Genomic DNA, 22,291 nt, shown 5'->3' on the forward strand with positions numbered 1-22,291 from the left:
GGGCTCTGGGATGGGCAGCTCGGGTTCAAACCCTGCCCTCCCCCGGCCACCTGAGCCTTGGACAGGACAGCTGCCCTCCCCGCGCCTCTGCTCTCTCAGCTGTCCCGCGGGGTCATGGCGGGACCCTGGCTGAGCTCACCTGCTACGGACCCTGGGGTGCCTGGTGGCTACAGGGGCGGCGGTGACTCCAGGCAGAAGAGGGAGCCTGGTCAGACCTCGGTGGTGTGGTGTCAGCCGCCGGTGTGGCCAGGGCCTGGGTACCACTACCCCGGGCCCCCGTCTCCACTCTCCCACTATGGCTCCTGACAGCCATGTCTGCTCTGAGCTGCCGCTGACTGGCTGTGGGACTTGGAACAGAGATCTGTACTCACCCAGCTCCTGTTTCTCAGTCTGAAAGATGGAGCAGAAGGGCCACTTCTTTGATGGGGTGGGAGGTGGGCCTGAGTTCTCATCACACAGATGCACGGGGACAAACCACAAGGTCCCCGTCTTGCACCACCATGTACCAGTCAACACACGTGCTCCCCAAACCCAACACGAGCGCAAGAGCCACACACCGTCCCCCAGACTTAGATTCACTCACAGGTGCCTGCACCCTCCGCGCCCAGCCCACAGGCCCCCGAGCAGAGCAGGCATTCACGTGGACACTACACCCCCAGGCAGATGAAGACACAGAGACGGCAGTGCCCGTGCCCCAGAGAGACACTCAGACGTCCCTGTACACACGCCACCTGCACAGAAACACATGGACAAACACGGCTCTGACACAAGGGTAAACCCCCTACCACAGACACGCTGCCCTGCACACGGGGGCCAGTCAAGACACATACCCGGCTGCCGACAGCCCTGGCTGGCTCGCTGCCCATTGTTGCGGGAATGGGCACACACAGGCATGCGCTCGGACACGGGAACACAGGCACACACACCCTCAGCTCCACCTGTGCTAAGACTGATGCAGTCTCAGGCGGTGGGGCTGGGTTCAAGCCCCAGCCCTGCCCACGCTCTGCTCACCTGTCATGGGGCGCCCGACAGTTCTCTGGGGCAGGGGCCTGGCAGACGCGGCTCCTTACCTGGTCCCGAGCGCTCAGAGGGACTCAGGTTCTGCACGGGTGTTCGGTTGGGTCAGGGCAGGCAGAGGCTGACCAGGGGCTCCTGCAGCGTGTGTCCTGCTGACAGCTGAACCCAGCTCTGGACGCCGGGCCTGCGGATCTTCCCATCCCAGGACTGTTGTGTTCCCTGCGACCATCCAGGTGCATCCCTCCCAGGATAGAGCTCTGAGGATGCAAAAGGGATGAGCCTGGCTGCAGAGATTCCCTCCACAATAAAGAGACCATCTCGGGGGAGAGAGCAGCCGATGCCTGAGATGGAAGCAGGCGCCTCCTCTGAGGTCCCTGTTTCACAGCAACGGGAGTCTGGTCTTCTGGGAAGGCACAGCGGACCACAGCCTCCTCTGCGCGGGGAGAGCGGCCGGGGGCTGGGCAGCCTGGGAGCCCACACCACCCGCCTCCCAGCCCACAAGTGTGTTTCCAAAGGATAACCGAGTCTTAAATGGGAGGCTGACGTCGGTCCTCAGTCACTTTCTTCTCACATGAAAAGAGCCCACAGAAGGGAGAGGCAGGCGGAGGAGGACAGGGCCAGGCTCCTCCCCCCCCAGCCCCCACCCGTCCCAGGGGCCGGTGCACAAGACACCCACACGGGCCCGCAGCTCCTCCTGGGAGGCCAGGCCTCCGCCCAGGGGCCCTCCTGTCCTGTGATTAGCTCTGTCAGCCAGAGTGGCGGGAATCAGAGCCCAGAGGGAAACCTGCCCTCCCCCGCTGTCCTTGTGGGACCACCGCCGGTGTGACAGAGGTAGGATGTGGGTGCAGGTGGACACCCTGCCATCCAGCGGCCGCTCAGTGCAGCAGAGGGGGCTCGGGTAGAAACCACTGCCCACCCCTGGCCAGAGCTGGGGGCACAGGAGCGGCCTGGGCCATGCCCCAGACCCTGCTGTCCTGGGTGGGCTCCACGCTGCCTGCTCCGAGTGGCTGGGGCTCCCGGCCGGCCGCATGGTCACCTACCTCCCTGCTCTCCGGTGGTCCACTGTGAGGGTCACATGAGGTGGACGGAGAAACCCTTTAGTGAGGCACGAAGGGGTGTCGGCCCTAGGACCCTCTGCCCAGGAACCCGCAAGGGGCCTCGGCCGCTTCCTGGCACGTGGGGCGCAGAGCTCGCCATCAGTCTCTGTGCTGAATCAGAGAAGGGGTCCCACAGGCTGCAGGGGACAGCTTACCGGCCCCTTAAAGGTGGGAGAGGGCCCTGCTGCCACTCCAGCTGCCCCGCTGGTCCCGGGTGGGGGTAGCTTGGCTGTGTGTCCCTCTGCCCCGAAGTCATTTTACAGAAGTCCTTTACTCCTTCATTGTTCAGAGGCGTTTGCTGGGTCCTCACTGGTCTCCGCCTGGGCTCTCAACTTCAGATGCAGCAGTGAACAGACAAGTTCCTGCCACGTGGAGCTGGGGTGCTGGAGGAGGTGGATGGCAGGCTGGTGAGCAGGCCCTCCTGGGGCCCACGGGTGGTGACGTGTGCCGGGTGCAGGGCAGGGCTGTGGCTCGCGCCGACTCCTGAGGGCCCAGGGGCACTGGAGATAGCAGGGGAAGGAGGGCCAGGCAGAGCCAATGGTGACTGCAAAGGCCTCAGGGTGCTGCGGCGTGGGCTACGTGCTGGGGAGGGGCCTGGGGCAGAACCACAGCCGAGCTCAGAGGTGGGCGCCCCTCAGTGGTCAGTGCACATAGCCTGCTGGTGTCCTCGGCGCTTGGCTTTCTCAGGGAGAGGTGCAGGGCGCTGACCAGAGCGGGGCCAGATGCATCTTTGCTTTAAAGGAACGAAGCGCCAGGGTCTGGTCTGGGGCTGTGGCTGCAGGTTGTGGAGTGCACTCTAGTGTGACTGTGGCGGGTCAGTCACATCCACCACAGGATGGATTCTGGGCCAGACCCGTGGGCTTGGCTGATGGATTGGACGTAGGTGTGGAAGAGCCAGGAGTCCCAGGCTCTGGGAGCCGTGGGATTGAGGGGTTCGGTGGAAGTCAGAAGTAAGTTTTCTGTATGCTTATTTGGAGATGAAAGGACAGTCAGGTGGAGACGTGGACGTGTGAGACTGGAGTCCAGAGCTGGGCTGGGGGTGGAGGAGAGCCTTCGGGGGTCCGTCTGGGCACGATGGCATTTCCTCACGAGGCTGAGAAGAGGCCCAAGGCCTGGGGCCTCCCACGGCCGAGGGTGTGGGATGGGAAAGGAGCCTGGAGCGGGCAGGTGCGGGGGGGGGGAGGAGTGAGCCCCGGCGAGGCTGGTGAGGTTGGTCTTCTTTAGCTGTTGATGATGTCCTTAACCTCGCCTGGTCCACCATGTTCTCAGGATGCCAGAGCTAATGTATTCAGGATGTAATTTTAAGCGATTGAGAACGTGGCCAGCCCTGATGACCACGGGAGGACGCTGAGACGTGGTGGTGGTGTGGGTGGTGTGTCCACTCTCACTCTCTTCCTGCTGGGCCTGGGCGCAGCGGCGCAGCTGTGGGCTCCGGTGCAGGGCCGCCCACCCTGTGGACCTCTGTCTGCAGCACCGTGGCCTCAGCCTCCCCCGGCTCTGCCTGCGGCAGAGAGGCCTCTAGAACCTTCCAGGGGGTGTGGCTCCGGCCCCACGTGAGCCTCCCTGGCCGGCCGGCCGCCCGCGCCACCAGTCCGCTCAGGGCTTGCTCTCCTAGGGCCGGTCTCCCCACCGCTGCGCCTTCCTACCTTCCTGGGACCTGGCACCGCCGCGCACCCACGGAGACTCACGGGTAGGATGTCTCTCCCGGAGGCCTGTTCGGCACGGGCTGCCTCAGGCTGCAGAACTGCTGGGACTTCTCGCTTGTTTGTTGACGATTTTGGCTCACGGTTGGAGATTTTCTTCTCGGGAGCCCAGGCATCCGTGGACAGCCCTCTCGGCTCACGGCCGCTTGTTCAACCTCCACTTCCCAGGGCCCTGGACCCCACGCCTCGTCAGCCCCTCCGCACTGACACCCCGGCTTCCCATGGCCCACAGCTTCTGCTCTTGGCCTGCCTGTTTCTTGGGTCACTCCCACAGCACCCCTGGTCCCACCGCAGTGAGCGCCGCCCCCCCCTCCAGGGTTGGCACTCACCCACCCCCTGCAGAGCCCCCATCTCTGGCTCTGCAGCATGAGCTGCCTTCCCGGAAGGCTTCCTAAACTCTACCCCCCACCCCTTCTCGGAAAACAAGCCACAGGCTGGCCGGACTTCCTGCCTCCCCCAGAGACCTTATCTTTACCCAGTAGTTCCTGCGCCAGGGCACGCTGAGCTCTCCACCCCAGCCCCACACCTCAAGGGCCCTCGTCCATCTCGGCTCCTGGGTCTTCACCTCCTTTCCTTCCAGCATCAGCATGGAAACTCCCACCTCTGCCCCTTGGTAACCGGCACCCTCACTTCCTCACCCCACGGAGGCCTGCCTGGCCCCTGGAGGTGGCTGGTGGTGTCTGTGGGGAGGAGGGAATGTACTCCTAGATGCTGCTCTCTGCTTCCACCCCACGCTGCCCAGCTGGCCCTTGTAGGAGACCCCCGACCACCACGGACCGCGTCCAAAAGGGGCTGCTGAGGGCTGCTTCTAGTTGACTTGGATGATATTCCCACTCATTGGATTCCGTGTAAATTTTAGAATCATTCTGTCATCTAGTCCCCCTCCTTCAATAGTTTAATTCGGGAAAATTTTACGTCTTTGCAAGACTGAGTCTTCTGTGAACTTGGTGCCTTTCCTTCCTTCCTTAAACTTTCCTTCAGTGTCACTCAGTTTTCTCATAAAGCCTCCACCTCTTTCATTAGAGTAATTCCTAGATATTTAATATTTTTGTTGCTTTTATAAAGTGTATCTAGTTAAAAGAATTCATTTTCTGTCTATTCTCACATATAGAAAAACGAGTGACTTGTTTATTGACAAGTTATCCAGTTATCTCGATAAACTTTCTTCTGAGTTCTGCTAACCTGTCTGCAGATTCTTCTGGATTTTCACATTCCCAGTGGCCTTGTCTGTGAGAATGACAGTTTCCAACACTTATGATTTTCTTCTTAACTTGCTGCGCTGGCTAAGACCTCCAGGGCCAAGTCAGATAGAAATGGTGAGAGTAGCCTGTTTTTGATCTCAGGAAGTAGGACGTTGGCTGTGAGCTGTGTTCTGGTGACACTTCTTATCAGATTAAGGAAATTCCCTCCCACTTCTAGTTTACAAAGTCTTACCTTATTTATTTATTATCAAATGTATATTGAATGTTATATACTTTTTTTGCATCTCTGAAGATGACTGTGATTTTTCTCTCGTAGTATTTCAATGTGGGAGTTTACAGTGATTTTCTAACGTTAAACCGACATTGCGCTCCTGGAGAAAAGCCAGCTTGGACGTAATTAGTATGTTTTGCACACATTGCTGATTCTGTTGCTTCTGGGCCTGGGGTTTTCTCTGTGGGAGGCTTTTCCTTCTTTAAACACAGCATTCTTGAGGTGTAATTGACACACTAAATAGCACACATAAAAAGCATACAGTTTGGTCAGTTTTGACGTATTTGCACACCCAGGAAACCCTCACCACGACCAAGAGAACATGCATTTCCACCAGCCCAGAGCTTCCTCCTCTCCGCCCCCGCCCGCTCCTCTCCAGGCAATACTGACCTGTTTTCTGTCCCTGTCAGTCAGTTTTATGTAAATGGAATCATGTCCCTGTGGCCCTGTAGTTCACCCTTTTTATTCTGTTGTATGGATTTGCCACATTTGCCTGTTGACAGCCATTTTTGTTGCTTGAGTTTTCGGCTGTTGTGAATAATGCAGCTATGAACGTTCCTGTACAAGACCTTTCATACGCACAGGCTTTAATTCCTCCTGGGTAACTACCTAGGAGTGAGATGGCGGGATCGCGTGGTGGGGTGTGTGTAACTCGCTGTGAAATGCCACACCCTCCCCGGGCGGCTGCATACCGTGAGCGCGGCTGCCCACGTCTTCACCGATGACACTCGGCAGGTCTTTGAATTCCAGTCCTTCTGACAGGCCTGTAGGGGCTGCATTGTTGTTTTAATTTGAAATTCCCCAGAGGGTTATTTGCCATCCATGTTTCTTCTTTGGTGAAGTTCAAATACTTTGCCTATTAGATCATTGGGTGATTTTCTTATCCTTGCGTATGAGGGTGCATTATATCTTCTGAATATCAGTCCTTTCTTAGATGTGTGCTTCTCAAGTATTTTCTCTCGGTCTGTCGTTTGTCCTTTGCGCTCTCTATTTCAAAGAAGAGTTTTAAATTTTGATGTAGTCCATTTATCTATTGGTTCTTTTATATTTTGTATTTTGGGGTCATATCTAAGAAATACTTGCATAATCCCAGGTCACAAAGGTTTTCTCCTATGTTTTCTTCTAGAAGTTTTATAATTTTAGATTTTACATTTAGGTCTATAATGCATTTTGAGTTAATTTTTGCATATGGTATGAGGTATGGATCAAAGTTCACTGTTTTCTACTGAGTTGCTTTGATAAAAGTCCATTGTCCATATATTTGTGGATCTATTTCTGGTCTCCCTATTCAGTTCCATTCGTCTGTTTGTCTGTCTTAACACCAATGCATTTTCTTGATTCCTGTAGCTTTATAATAAATCTGAAATCAGGTGGTGTCAGTCCTCCAAATTTGTTACCCTTTTTCAAAGTTGTTTTGGCTCTTCTAGGTCTTTTGAATTTCCACGTGAGTCTTAGGATAAACTTGTCGATTTCTACAGACAAGTTTTCGGGAGGCTTTGGATGAGATTACATTGAATTTAGAGATCAGTTTGGTGAGAAGCGATGTATTAATGATGTTGAGGCTTCTGGTCCAGGGACACAGAGCATCTCTTGATTTATTTAGGCCTTTAATTTGCCCCAGTGGTCATCTGTAGTTCTCAGTGTGTAGATCTTTCATGTCTTTTGTTGGGTATATTCCTAAGTAGTTCATATTCTTGGTGATATTGTAATTGGTATTTTCAAGTTTTAATTTGCAATTGTTTGTTGCTAGTATATAGAAGTACAGTTGATTTTTTGTACATTGATCTCATGTCATGCAACTCACTTAGTAGTCCAAAAAGCGAAGCAGAGACATGGAAGATACATAAAAGATCCACACCAAACTTCTAGAGATGAAAACCAAATGTATGAGATGAAAGTTACACTGGATGGGACAATATATATATGTTAAATAAATTATAAGAAAAGATGAATATAATGTGTAAGGAGAGGAGAGTTTCAGTAAGATATGGATAAACAAGAAGAAAAACAAATGAAAATCTTCCAACTGAAAAATACAGTATTTGCTATTAAAATCATTAACAGAATTAGTATCAGATAGGATGTGAAATAAAAGGGTCATGTGAAATACTACAATATTAATTCAAGACACGCTGTCGTGGGTTTGGGATGCTTATTGTATAAGAAATATAGCTAAAAAGTCAATAGAAATAAAATGGAATACTAAAAAAGCAACCCAAAAGAAGTTAGGGGAAGAGGAACAAAGAGTAGCTGGACAAATAGAAAACAATGGTATGGCAGACTTACACTCTACCATGTCAATAATTACGTTTAATGTAAATGGACCAAACAATCTAATTAAATGGTGGAATGGCTAAAAAAACAAGGCCACGTTTCATGCTATTTACAAGAGATGTACTTTAAATAGAATGACACAAATAGGATAAAAATTAAAAGATGAAAAATGTATACCATGCAAACAGTAAGTATATGAAAGCTGGTGTGGCCACACGAATGGCAGATAAAATAAACTTCAAGATGAGGCGTATTACTGAGATTGAGGAGCGTCTTGTAATGACAACAGGGCCACCTCTCCAGAACGACAAGGTAATCTTACAGGTGAATGCAGCTATTAACAGTTTCAAGATATGTGAAATGAAAATGGACATAACTAAGAGCAGAAATAGACAAAACCACATCATAGTTGGAGGACTTACTGTTCCATGCTCAACCATTGCTAGAAAATGAAGACAAAAGATTCAGTTATTCATAGGAAAAGTAAACAACACTACCAACAAAAATGACCCAATAAAAATTCATAAACCTTACACTGAACCCCTGCACAGTACATATTCTTTTCAAGAGCACATGGTATAGTCACCAATGTAGACTGTATGAGGCAATACAGTAACTGTCAATAAATTAGAAAGGATTGAAATCAGAAGAGTATATTCCCAGACCACACAGAATTAAACTAGAAATAAATAACAGAAATATATTTAGAAACTCCCCCAAATACTTGGAAATTAAGCAACATACTTCTCAGAAACCATGGGTCGAAGAAGAAATCACAAAAGAAATTAGAAAATATTTCAAATTGAGTGATGAGGAATACAAAACAAGCCTTCTGACAAAGATGACTTCACTGGTGAATTCTGTCAAACACTTAAGGAAAAATATTGCCAGTCACCCACAAATTGGAGACAAGGAATAGAGGAAAAGGAAATACTTCCCAAATCTTTCCATTAGGCCAGCATAGCCCTCAAAATCGACCAGGAAATACAGAGCAATATACTTTGTGAACATAATATTTGCAATTAGACTTTAGCAACATATAAAACAGATAATATAACATATAAAACAGATAATATAGCACAACCGGTTTCAGTTTGGCCCAGGAATGGAAGATCAGTTTAACATGCAAAAGTCACCACAGTAATCTTTGAAAAAACTGAACGTCGTTTTGAGCGCCAGTGTTGGAGGAGAGAAGACGGATTGCCAGCAAGTTGGGTCACTCCTCTGGATGAGGGACAGCACGGCCCTGACAAGTTCATTACCCCATGTTTCCTTGGGTGGTTAGCTAAGGTCCCCCCATTCAGTGGAGGGGTGTGAAATTTAAAGAAGATTGTGTATTGTTAGACTGGGCCAGAGTCTCTCGTGAGACATGTAAGTCTCGTTCCCAAATCCCCCATCCCTGAGATAGGCTTTGGGTATATGTAAGCCAATAGCAGCCCCACCAGTGACCCTTTGGTCTCACAAGTTACCCTTTGGTCTCTGCCAGTTGGCCTTTAATACATTATACAGGAAACCAGGGTAGCGACATCAATGTCCGACACAACAGACTATGAGGCAGAAGGTATTTTCAGGCATACTAACGTCAACGTACCTGATAAAACAGTCGCAAAGTCTCTAAAAGGAAAACTGATCGGCCTACTGGGAGAGATCTGAAGCTACTAATAGTGCTCTGTCCATCACGAAGTCAAGCCAACAAGCAAGTATTTTTGATAGCAAGAAAGACACTTGAATAACCTCCCCATCACAGCACATGCAGCTGTTCAAGCGCTACCTGAACATTTACATAAATGGGACTCATTTGGGCCAGTGCCTCTCTGACTATCTGTAGTAAAGAGTTGGTGTATTGCATGGTTTTTGTTATTTTGCAACCTGTTATGAGCCAATATTTTTTCAAAACATAATAGAAGTGACTTACTGGAAAAAAAATCATGTGCTCGGTAAGCACAGCAATGTCGAAGTTTCTATGTCACTGCCTCCTCTCAGTTTCTGTCCTGGTCTCAGCACAGACAGAGCAGACCATTCACAGACAGCCTCAGTCTGTGCGCCACACTTAAATTGCATGTACGAGCCATAAAGCCTAGTTGATTGTCCTGGGATGATTAATATCTATACGGGAAAAACAGATTTTACCCTTAGCCCTTACCGTACACAAAAATCAGTTCCACATGGATTTAAGATGTAAATGTGAAAAGTAAAACTTTAAATATGGGCAACTATCTTTCTGATATTTCCAGGGCAAGGACAGATTTTTAAACCCAAAAAAGTGCTAGCTCCAAAATATAAGACCAATAATTTTAAAGTATCCATTTATTTTTTAAAAATGCCATAGTGTGAAAAGGAAGCCCCCAAAGAGGAAACATATCATTGCAACACATAAAACTGAAAAAGGGTCATTAGCTACAATACATAAAGCAGTGCTACAAACCACGAGAATAAGACAGAAACCACAAGAGAAGAGCATGTACACGAGCAGGCATTTTACAGAAGAAGATACAAGTCTGATGAATAAACATATATAAAGAGATTCTCTACTTCATTCATAATCAGAGAAATGCAAATTGGGACCAGAATTAAATACCATTTTGTGCCCATTAGTCGGGTAAAAATTAGGAACTCCGTTAGTATTAAGTGTTGTGAATGGACAGGAACACTTGGACATGCTGGTAAGAGTTGAATGGGTTCAAACACTTAAGAAGTGACATGGTGTCATGTATGACGTAGACCTTGAGACTCCTGGCCTAGAGATGCTCCTGCAAGAGATGTTCCAGGAAGCATGCATTAACGGCCTGAGCATCACTCCTTGCAGCAGCAGGAACGTGGGAATAATCTGATGGGTAGTGGACAGTCCTGGTCACTGACTCCCAGCCACGGCTCACAGGGCGCCTAGAGGTAATGATGGAATCATTTCTAGAAATTCAAAAATAAGAAAAATGAAACAATGTGAAAACATTGGCAAGAAAACCACCGAGAATATCAGAAGGGAAATTCGGGGCAGTGGTCACCTCTGGAGGCACAGGGACAGGACGGAGGCAGGCAGGTGCAGCTGGAAGTGAGGTGCTCGTTCTGGGATTAGCAGCGGATTGCTTGGTGTTCACTGTTCTTATACCTTGATTTACATGAGGAATTCCTCATACATTCTTTTCAACGTACCACGGATGATATGAAAGATAATAAAGGACAAGTTTGCTTTAGGCTTTTTCCTTTTGCCTCTCCTCTGGGCCCTCTGGTAGGTCCTGCAGTGGCTGGTCCTCTCTCTGGGTCCATCCAGCTTCCACAGGCATCGCTGCCCTTTGGGGGACCCTTCTGTTGCCAAGCCCCACCACTGCTCTGTGCTGGCATCTCCTTTGGAGTCTCAGTAAGCAGAAGCCACACCCCTGGAATTCAGGAGCGCGCCTTCGTCCACCACGCGGGGCTAACTCTTCTGCACGTAGGGAAACTGTGTTGCTTGCTCCCGGAATTTTAAACAGCAGCTCTGAGATGAATGCAGAGCCAGGGGACAGATGAGAGAACACACACTTATAATCCCCAGTCCCTTTGATGTGAAAATTCTGCTCCTGGGCCAAGCCAGCTCACCCTTTGGACCCTGGGAGGTTGTGTGTTCTCTGCTTTTGTTTTACTTGGAAGAGATTTTGGCTTTGTCAAGGTCATTCTTTTTAGCCCAGAGTGCATTAAATGTCACATACTTACCTGCCCATATTTCCATGTGGCTCTTCGCAAACCTTTTACCTACAAAGGAAGAGGGAATTTCCAGGAGAGCATCCTATTTTCAGCTCCAACTCTACTCCACTCCTTCTTGCTTATCCACAGCCTTTTGGGTGCCCAGAGAAGTAATACTTTTTACGTCTGTGGTCTAAGGATTCATGGCTACTGGGTTGCCTCTTAAGGAACTTCTGGGATAGTTGTGTGTCTTCTTGTGAGTAAGAAGGAAGGGGAAGTCAGTGCACAAAATCAACCTGGTAGAAAATACTGTTACCACGGAATCTACCGCTAAGGAGAGCTTGGCCCATGGAGGGAGGTCAAGGAGCCTGTGGGGGTTACAGCCCAGGAGCAATCTTGAGGGGAAAAGGCTCACTGGATATTGCAAACATGTAGTCCATCCTCTCCCCGTAAGACTTGTTTGAGTGTAGATTTTACACTTCTAGGAGGCTGAATCCAAGAAAAAGATATAATGTAAAATTAACAGGCAAAGAGACCAGTAAAGTGTATATTTAAAGGAAAATAATGACTTGGTAAGATGGCTATAAATATTCATGCAATTGCAAAAGTTGACTTTCAAAAATAGAAGAAAATAGGAATTTCCCTGGTGGTCCAGTGGTTAAGACTCCACGCTCCCAATGCAGGGGGCCCAGGTTCAATCCCTCGTCAGGGAACTAGATCCCACGTGCTGCAACAAAGACACGGTGCAGCCAAATAAATAAATGTTAAAAAAAAAAAAAACAGAAGAAAATACATTTAAACATACTTAAAACTAATATTATGAAACTAAAATTCCTGAGTTGGGGCAGAGTGGTATATTGCATGGAAAGTGGAGAGGAAAAGTATGCTAAAGGTCTCTTTTTGCTCAGATCAAAAGAACTCTTCAGGTTAATAAGTCTATGTGTACTTTCAAACTTAAGGGTAATCATTAGTAGAATGACAACAGAACATAAAGACACCAAAGCATCACAGAAGAAAAGGAACAAACAGAATATGACAAATTCAGCAACTAATAGGGAAAGGATATATGTCATAAAGCCATATTTACCAGCAGTCACAATAAATGTGACATAATTCTCCTGTTAAAAAGAAAGAATTTTTAATTATGTCAAACCAACGGATTGTACCAGGCATTTCTCAAGGACAAAATGGCATAGAGATCTTAAAATGCTGGGATGAACAAAAGAAAATATGTGTCAACAATTATCAAAGGGGACAAAAATATGTTTCTGCTGCTAAAAGGTACAATCTGTTAAAAGATAAATCACCAGTCTTAATGTGCATTGAATATATCAAAGTAACTTTTAAAATAAAGCAGCATTTAACAAAACATGATTATAATGTGAGAAATCAGCACATCTTACTTAGAAATGACAAGATCACATTGATTTAAGACAAGTGTTAAATTACACGATTAAAAAGTAATTAACAGAGACAAAAATATAACAGAAGTGTTTTGTAATCTCAAGATAGAGGTCTTTTTTTTTTTTTTTTAATATTTATTTAGGCTGCACTGTGTCTTAGTTGCAGCATGCATGCAGGATCTAGTTCCCTGACCAGGGATGGAAACTGGGCCCCCTGCATTGGGAGCACGGGGTCTTAACCACTGGACCGCCAGGAAAGTCCGAGAAAGTCTTTTTAAGCATGATCTAAATTTTGAAAGCCATAAAGGAAAAGTTCTGAAATTTTTAACTACATAAAAATCTAAATGTCTATATGACAAATCAAACAAGAGACTGGGAGAAATTATTTTCAACGCATAAAACAGGAAAATAACAAATATTTATTTGATATGGATATATAAAGAGTTCTAGGACAACCGGCAGTCCAGGGAGCAGGGCCCATCGGAATCGCTGGGTGGCCGGGACTCGTCGCCGGACCCCCTGGCGCAGGGCCTGGTCTGGATCCTCTTCACTGGGGGCCTCCGACTGGGGACCAGGGACCAGGCAACTTTTTTTCCGAACGTTCCTGGGCGCGGTACGACTGCCAGGGAAGGGATGGAATTCTCTTCCAAGTTTCACCGCAGGCCGCCCTCAGCCCGGGAGAGCAAACTGAGCAATTTTTGCCCTGTCCTCTTGGGTCGATAGCACACCCTTTGCGCAGGAAGAAAGTTTCCTTTTTTCCTCCCTCCCTGACGCCACAATGTTTTCATAAATGAAACAAGTAAAAGTATGATAATATTTAAAATAAACCTATACCTATTTTTTAAAAGTTCTAAAAACCTCATAAGAAATATATTAAACACGATGAGGATATGAGGAGGGGGAGGGGTGAGCTGTGACAGGGCGAGAGAGAGGCATGGACATATACACACTAACAAACGTAAGGTAGATAGCTAGTGGGAAGCAGCCGCATGGCACAGGGATATTGGCTCGGTGCTTTGTGACAGCCTGGAGGGGTGGGATAGGGAGGGTGGGAGGGAGGGAGACGCAAGAGGGAAGAGATATGGGAACATATGTATATGTATAACTGATTCACTTTGTTATAAAGCAGAAACTAACACACCATTGTAAAGCAATTATACCCCAATAAAGATGTTAAAAAAAAAAGAAATATATTAAACACGAATATAAAAAGGGAAAAATATATAGATATTTTATTAAATTAAAAATTAAAATAGCTAATAAATGAGTGAAAAGCTGATGAACTTTATTGATCAGAGAAATGCAAAATAGAGTAATGAGATAGCATTTTCTCGGTTGTCAGTAACTGACAGCATCCAGTGTCAGAAAAAATGTGTAGAAATTAGCATGCCTATACTACTGTGGAAGGATTCTGAAGTACTTCAACCTTTCTGAGGAGCAATTTTATGTATCTATTCACATCTTAAGTCTGCATGCCTAATGATCTAACAACCTCACTCTCACAGAACTATCTTACGGAAATATATGCACTTCTGAACAAAAATACATGTGCAAGGATATCATTGCAGCACTGTTTGTAATGGCAAAAGGTTGGGGGAAAACTAACTGTTCATCAACTCAAAATCGACAAATTATGAAATATTCACAAAATGAAATATTCTCCAGTCATTAAGATGAATGATGAAGAGCTGTATGTTCCAGGTCTAAAAATACATACCTGTGGTATAATTATTGCTAAGAAGATAATTTTGTGATTACTGTGATACAATTCTCTGGGAGGGAAATGTGTGTGTGTGTGTATTTATATAAGTTTTTAAAAATCAGAAGAATACACAGAAGACTGCTAACCATAACAGGGCACACGCTATTAACTGATAATCTAACATCCATTTCCAATCACTTTCTTCTTTGAATACATCCACTTTTTAAAGTCTGGAAAAGCTAAATGCTCACATTCCAACCTCTTTTGCACGTAGGAGTGGCTACGTTCTAACCAATAATAAAAGCAATTTCAGGTTTCCTGGACGTTTTTTGGAAAGCTCTTGAATAAGCGCTGACAACGGGATAAAGGGAGAGGCAAGAGAAGCACTTCCAGAATGGTGGATTAAGAACTCTGAAAATCTGCTCCTTCATAACTGTGATGAAAACACTACCAAAACGTCAAAATAAAGAAAGATGAACACTGCCTCGGAAAACTGCAGGACATCATCAAGAATACCCACGTATGCATAATGGAAGCCTCTGGAGGAGAGAAAAGAAGAAGGGGAGAGAAAGACTATTGGAACAAATAACTGCTAGAAACTTCCAAAGTCGATGACAAACATTCATCTGCATATGCAAGAAACTTAACAAACTCCAAGGAAAATAAACTGGAGTGCCACACCTACACACCTCATGGTCACACTGTCAGAGACAAAGACAAAGAGGGAACCGTGGAAGCAGCAGGAGAAAGTGAACCCCATGTGTAAGCAATCCTCCATAAAATAACAGTTGACTTCTCACCAGAAACTGTGGAGGCCAGAGGCAGTGAAATGACATAATCCAAGTGCAGAAAGAAGACAGTTGACCCTTGAACAACGCTGGGGTTAGGGGTTCCCACTCTCCACACAGTCAAAAATTCGCATATAACTTATAGATGCTCCTCTGTACACTCGATTCCTCCATATCCATGGTTCCAAATCAACCAACTGCACATCGTGTAGCACGGTAGTATTTACTATTTTTTATTGAGGTATATTTGCTGTACAGTAGTATATAAGTTACAGGTGTGCAATATAATGATTCACATTTTTAAAGGTTACACTCCATTTATAGTTATTATAAAATATTGGCTATATTCCCTGTAGCTTCTTTTATACCTAATAATCTGTACCTTTTACTCCCCTCCCCCTTTATTGCTCCTTCCCCCTTCCCTCTCCCCGCTGGAAACCACTAGTTTGAGTATTTACTATTTTTAAAAATTCACAAAGGGCTTCCCTGGTGGTCCAGTGGCTAAGACTCTGTGCTCCCAATGCAGGGGGCCTGGGTTCGATCCCTGATCAGGGAACTAGATCCCACATGCCACAACTAAGATTTCACATGCTGCAGCTAAAAATCCCACATGCTGCAACAAAAACAGAAGATCCCGCCAGCCACAACTAAGACCCAGCACAGCCAAATAAATAAATAAATATTTTTAAAAAACCATAAAACAAAACAAAAAAAATCCACACATAAGCAAGTGGACCCACACGTGTTGCTCACCCATGTTGTTCATGCGTCAACTGTACTGTCAGTCAAGAATTCTATATCCAGAAGTACAATCCTTCAAAAAAGAAGGAGAGGGGGCTTCCCCGGTGGCGCAGTGGTTGAGAGTCCGCCTGCCGATGCAGGGGACACGGGTTCGTGCCCCGGTCCGGGAAGATCCCACATGCCATGGAGCGGCTGGGCCCGTGAGCCATGGCCACTGAGCCTGCTCGTCCGGAGCCTGTGCTCCGCAACGGGAGAGGCCACAACAGTGAGAGGCCCGCGTACCGCAAAAAAAAAAAAAGAAGGAGAGATTCAAACATTCTCAGATAAACCCAAATTGAGAGAATTCACCACTAGCAGGCCTGCCTTACAAGAAATCTTAAAGGGAGTACTTCAGGCTAAAATGAAAAGATACTAGACAGTAATTTAAATCCACATGAAAAATGGAAATTGACAGTAAAAGTAACTACATATGGCATAAATGAATTTTCATTTGTAACTCTTTTCTTCTATCTAATTTAAAACACATAACTCAATAATTATAAAAGTGTCAATAGACTTACTATGTATAAAGATGTCATTTGTATGACAAAAATTACACAAAAGCGGGAGAGAGAACAAGGTCAAATTGGGGCAAATTTTGAATAATATTGAAATTAAGTTGGTATTAATAAAACTAGATCATTTTAAGTTAAGATGGTCATTGTAGTCTCCAGGGCAACCAATAAGAAAATAACTCATAATTATAATATAATAATATATAATTTATAGTCTCTATTATAATACATTAATTATACTATAAAGTAATGTAATGTATATGAATATATAGCTTAAACAAAGAATGGAATTAAAATAGCATATTTGAAAATATCAATTTCATACACACACACACACACACACACACACACACACACACACACACACACATGAATAGAGGTTAGAGGACCAAAGAAGACATCAGACACACATAAAACGAATAGAAAAATGGTAGATGTAAATCTTACCTTATCAGTAACTTTATTAAATGTAAACAGACTATACACTCAAATCAAAGGCAGAGATTGGCAGAATGGATGTTTTTTAATGATTTTTTTCACACGATCTACAAGACATACATTTTAGATTCAAAGACAGCAAAAGGTTGAAAGTAAAGGATAGAAAAAGGTGTTATGCAAACAGTAACCAAAAAGAGCTGAAGTTCTGTAGTAATATCCGACAAAATAGATTCTATGACAAAAATTATTGCTGGAGACAACAAGGATATTTTGTTATGATAAAAGAATCAATCCATCAGGAAGATACAGCAATTATGAATATACAGGTACCTAACAACAGAGCCCCAAAATTTAGATTAATCAAAAACTCAGATAATTGAAAGGAGAAATAGACAATTCATCGATACTAGCTAGAGACACCAACCTTCCCTTTCACTAATGTATATAGAGAACAACTAGGCAAAATATCAGCAAGGAGATAAACGACTTGACCAACAATAAAGCCCAACTCGATTTAATAGTCATCTAGAGCAAGGGCTCCCAACCTCCGGGCCATGGACCGCTACCGTCCATGGCCTGTTAGGAATGGGGCTGCACAGCAGGAGGTGAGTGGTGGGCAAGTGGCTGTATTTATAGCTGCTCCCCATCGCTCCCATTACCGCCCGAGCTCCGCCTCCTGTCAGATCAGTGGTGGCATTAGAATCTTGTAGGAGCGCAAACCCTGCTGTGAACTGCACATGCAAGGGATCTAGGTTGCGCGCTCCTTATGAGAACCTAATGCCTGATGATCTGAGTTGGAGCTGAGGCGATGATGCTAGCGCTGGGGAGTGGCTGCAAATACAGATTATCATTAGCGGAGAGCTTTGACTGCACAGAGACCATAATAAATCAACTGCTTGCAGACCCATATCAAAACCCTATCAGTGAGTGGCAAGTGAAAACAAGCTCAGGGCTCCCACTGATTCCGCATTACTGTGAGTTGTATAATTATTTCATTATATATTACAATGTAATAATCATAGAAATAAAGTGCACAATAAATGTAATGCGCTTGAACCATCCCGAAACCATCCCCCCTCCCCGGTCTGTGGAAAAATTGTCTTCCACAAAACTGTTCCCTGGTGCCGAAAAGGTTGGGGACCGCTGATCTATAACACACTTCACCCATCAGCAGTGACATATACGTCCTTCTCGAGGACACATGGAACATTCTCCAGGACAGCCTGTGGATTAGGCTGTAACTTAGGATCTCAATAAATGTAAAGACATTGAGTTCATACAAGGTATATTCACTGACCACAAGAGAATAAAATGAAATATCAATAACAAGGAAATTTTGAAAAGTAAAAAATATGTGAGAAGTAGACAATACACTTCTAAATAACAAGTGGGTGAAAGAAGAAATCACTAAGCAAGTTAGAAAATATTTTTTGGTGAATGAGACTGAAAACACAACATATGAAAACATAGGAGATGCAGCTAAAGCACTGCTTAGAGGAAAACTTATACCTGTAATGCATATACCATTTATACCTGTAAACACCTACATTAAATAAGAAGAAAGATCTCAAATCAATAACTTAACTTTCCATCTTGATTAAGTAGAAGCAGAAGAGCAAGTTAAACCCAAAGCAAGCAGAAGGGAAGATGTAATAAATTCTAGAGTAGAAATCAATTGAATAGGAATACAAAAACAATAGAGAAAAAATTTAAATCAAAATTGATGATTTGAAAATATTATTTTAACATATATGGCTAGAATGATCATGAAAAAAAGAGGGATGATTCAAATCCTTAAAATCAGGAATGAGAGTGAGAGCATCACAAGTGACCTTACAGAAATAAAAACACGATTCTACGGGATACTGTACGGGATGCTACAAGCATCCGTGTGCCAGCAAGACGGATAACCTAGAAGAAATGGACCAGTTCCTAGAAAGCCAACACATTTCTAGGCCAGCTGCCAAAACAGACTTAAGAAGAAAGAGAAAATCTGAATGTATCTGTAATGTTAAGAGATTGAATAAGTAATCAAAAAACTTCCAGCAAGGAAGATTCCAGGCTCACATGACTTCATGGGGAATTCTACTAAATGTTTAAAGGAAAATTAATACCAGTTGTTCACACACACTTCCCAGCTCATTTTAAGAGAGTTGTATTACCCAGTTACCAGAACCAGACACAGATATCATAAGAAAAAAATACAATGTCTCTTATGACTACACACTCAAAAGTTCCCAGCAAAATACTAGCTAACCAAATCCAGCAACACATAGAACAAATTATATGGCACGACCAAGTAGGATTTATCTCAGCGATGCTAGGTTGATTTAACATATAAAAGTCAATGTAATGCACAATACTTACACAGCGGAAGGCAAAAGCTGCATGATCATCTCAATGGATGCAGAAATACTTTTGACAAAATTCAACACCTTTTCATCACAAAAACACTACACAAGCTAAGAATATGTGGGAACTTCCTCAAGCAGATAAAAGGCATCTACTAAAACTCACAGGTAACATTATACTCAATGGTGAAAGATTGCTTTCTCCCTAAGACCAGGAACAAGACAAGAATGCCCGCTCTCACCACTTCTACTCAACAGAGCCCTGGAGGTGCCCGAGCAATGACGCAAGAGAAAGAAATGAAAGATGTTCAAACTGGAAACAAAAAAGTGAAACTGTGTCTATTCGTAGATAATGTGATCCTGTATATAGGAAGTCCTAAGGAGTGTATAAAAACGATTAGAACTGTATGAGTTCAGCAAGGTTGCAGAATGCAAGGTCAGTATACAAAATTCAGCTGTATTTCTAGACACTACCAATGAACCATGCATAAGTGAAGTTAAGAAAAAGCTCCATTTACAATAGCATCAAAAAACAAAATAGGAAGAAATTAACAAAAGAAGTATAAAACTTGAACACTGAAAACTATAAAACCTCACTGAAGTAAATTAAATCTAAATACATGGAAAGACTTTCCCCCTCTGTGGATCAGAAGACTTAATATTGTACCATTGTTAAGGTGGTGCTATGGGCTGAATTGTGTGTCCCTCCCCTCCGCCAAATCCATATGTTGGACTGCTAACCCCCAGCACCTCAGAACGTGACTGTATTTGGAGACAGGGCTTTTAAAGGGGTGAGTAAGTTGAAATTAGGCATTAGGGTGGGTCCTAATGCAATCTGGTCTGTGTCCTTATAAGAAGAGGAGATTAGGATACACAGAGACGGGGGGACCTGCGCACAGAGGAGAGGCCATGTGAAGAGGTAGCAAGAGGGGTGCTGCCTGCATGCCAAGGAGAGAGCTCTCAGAAGAAAGCAAACCTGCCAACACCTGATCTTGGACGTATCTTCCAGAACCGTGAGAAGAAATTTCTATTGCTTATGCCACCCAGTCTATGGTACTTTGTTATGGCAGCCCCAGCAAACTAATACAGACAGCTCTTCTCTCAAAGTGATATACAGATTTATTTCAATCCCTTTCAAAATCCCACTTATCTGTTTTGTAGAAATTGACAAACTAATCCTAAAATTCATATGGAAATGCAAGAAGTTCAGAATACCTTCTTTAAAAATCTTTAAAAAGAAGAACTAACTTAAAGAATTCACTTCCTAACTTAAAAGCTTAACACAAAGCTACAGTTATCAAGACACTGTGGAACTGGCATAAGGATAGACATACAGAATAATGGAATAGAATTGAGAGTCTGGAAGTAAACCCTCACATCTGTGGTCAACTGAATTTTGACAAAAGTACCAAGACAGTTGGCACTCTTGGGGATTTCCCCATTCCTGAAGTTTGCTCTTTTCAACAAATGGTGTTGGGACAAAGGCTGCCCATATGCAAAGGACTAAGTTGGACCCTATCTCATACCATATACAAAACAGCTCAAAATGGATGGTACACGTAGAAGAAAACCTCAGAATAAATCTTCATGAACTTAGATTAGGCAATGATTTCTTAGATACGAACCAAAGCACAAGTGACAAAAGAAAAAATAGATCAACTTGACTTCATCAAGATGTAAACCTTTTGTGCTACCGAGGACATCAGCAAGGAAGTAAAAAGACAACCCACAGGACGGGAGAAAATACTTGCAAATTCTATACCCAACGGGGACTTGTACCCAGAATAAACCATTTGGATGCAACTTCTCTGAAACATGTTTCCTCTGAGTTGTCAAAGTCCATGGTTTCCCTACACAATATTCCTTCTATGCCATTCAAAGTATTGCAGGGTAGCTTTTTAAAAGATATCTGCTATTCTTCCAGGACTTTATTTCAAGTTGCTGCCACTGATTCTGCCAGTGTTGAAGGTGTGGCTTCCCCCAGGCCATGCCAGGGCACAGGAAGTTATTTTAAGTACACTTTAACCAAGATACGTGTTTACATGTGCCTTTTAAATGTAGGCACAGGTCTGATACACAGAATCAAAGTAAGTGCAAAAGAAATCTTTTAGTAGGTATAAAAGAAAGATGAGAAATAATACAAAAGTCGGCAGCAGTTTTTCTTTCTTAATGGGACTGAAAATAGGAGAACTACCGCGGTAGGGAGAGTCTGTACGCTCACATCTTGCTTTATCCAGTTCTGCATTGTTTGATTTGTTACAAGGAGCATGTCTTAATTTCCTAATTGAGATGATATTTGTAATCTTTATAAACAATTGTTTAACTTCAATAAGGCCTTTCCATATTGTTTTACTAGTAAATTCTATCAAAATTTCAAAGTCCAGATAATTCCCTAACAATTTAAAGTATCCCAGACAATAGAAAAAGATGGAGAGAATTGTAATTGTTTCTAGAGTTAGCACAATTCTTACAGCAGATATAATAAAACATAAGAAACTGAAGCCCAATTTTGTCTATGGCTATAGATGCACAACTACTAAAAACACTATTAACAAGTTAAACCCGCGAGCATGTAAAGAGTATCGTTCCATGAAAATCTTGGCTGTGAAGCGGAACTATAAGACTGCTTTTATACGAAACAATGTTTTCATCCAGCATCATACCAGCAGGTTTAAGGAGAAAAGTCCTAGGATTGTCTCAATTAAAAAGATATTTCATTACCTCAGCACTCATCCCTGCTAAACACTCCTTGCTAACTAGAGAAAGAAGAAAATCATCCCAATGTGATTGTCTCTTTGCTACAACCAAACAACAATAGACTTGATGGAGAAGTACCCATTCCCGCCAGGCACAAGGCAAGGCCACCTCTGTCATCCCAATTAGTCAACATTGTCCGAGAAGGTGCAGGCAACTGAATAAGATCCAAGACAAATAAAAAGGTCTTTTGCTTCTGCAAAGAAGGACTCAACAATATCCTTACTCTCAAAAGACATCTGTACCTGCATTTAGAATTTGTTGTTGTTTGGCCCTCCAACGGCATTTCCACAGAGGACCTAGAATAGTAGGGCCTGGCCCCAGACCACCCAGGCTGCA

This window comes from Lagenorhynchus albirostris, chromosome 16, assembly GCF_949774975.1.
Source record: "Lagenorhynchus albirostris chromosome 16, mLagAlb1.1, whole genome shotgun sequence".
Taxonomy (NCBI): Eukaryota; Metazoa; Chordata; class Mammalia; order Artiodactyla; family Delphinidae; genus Lagenorhynchus; species Lagenorhynchus albirostris.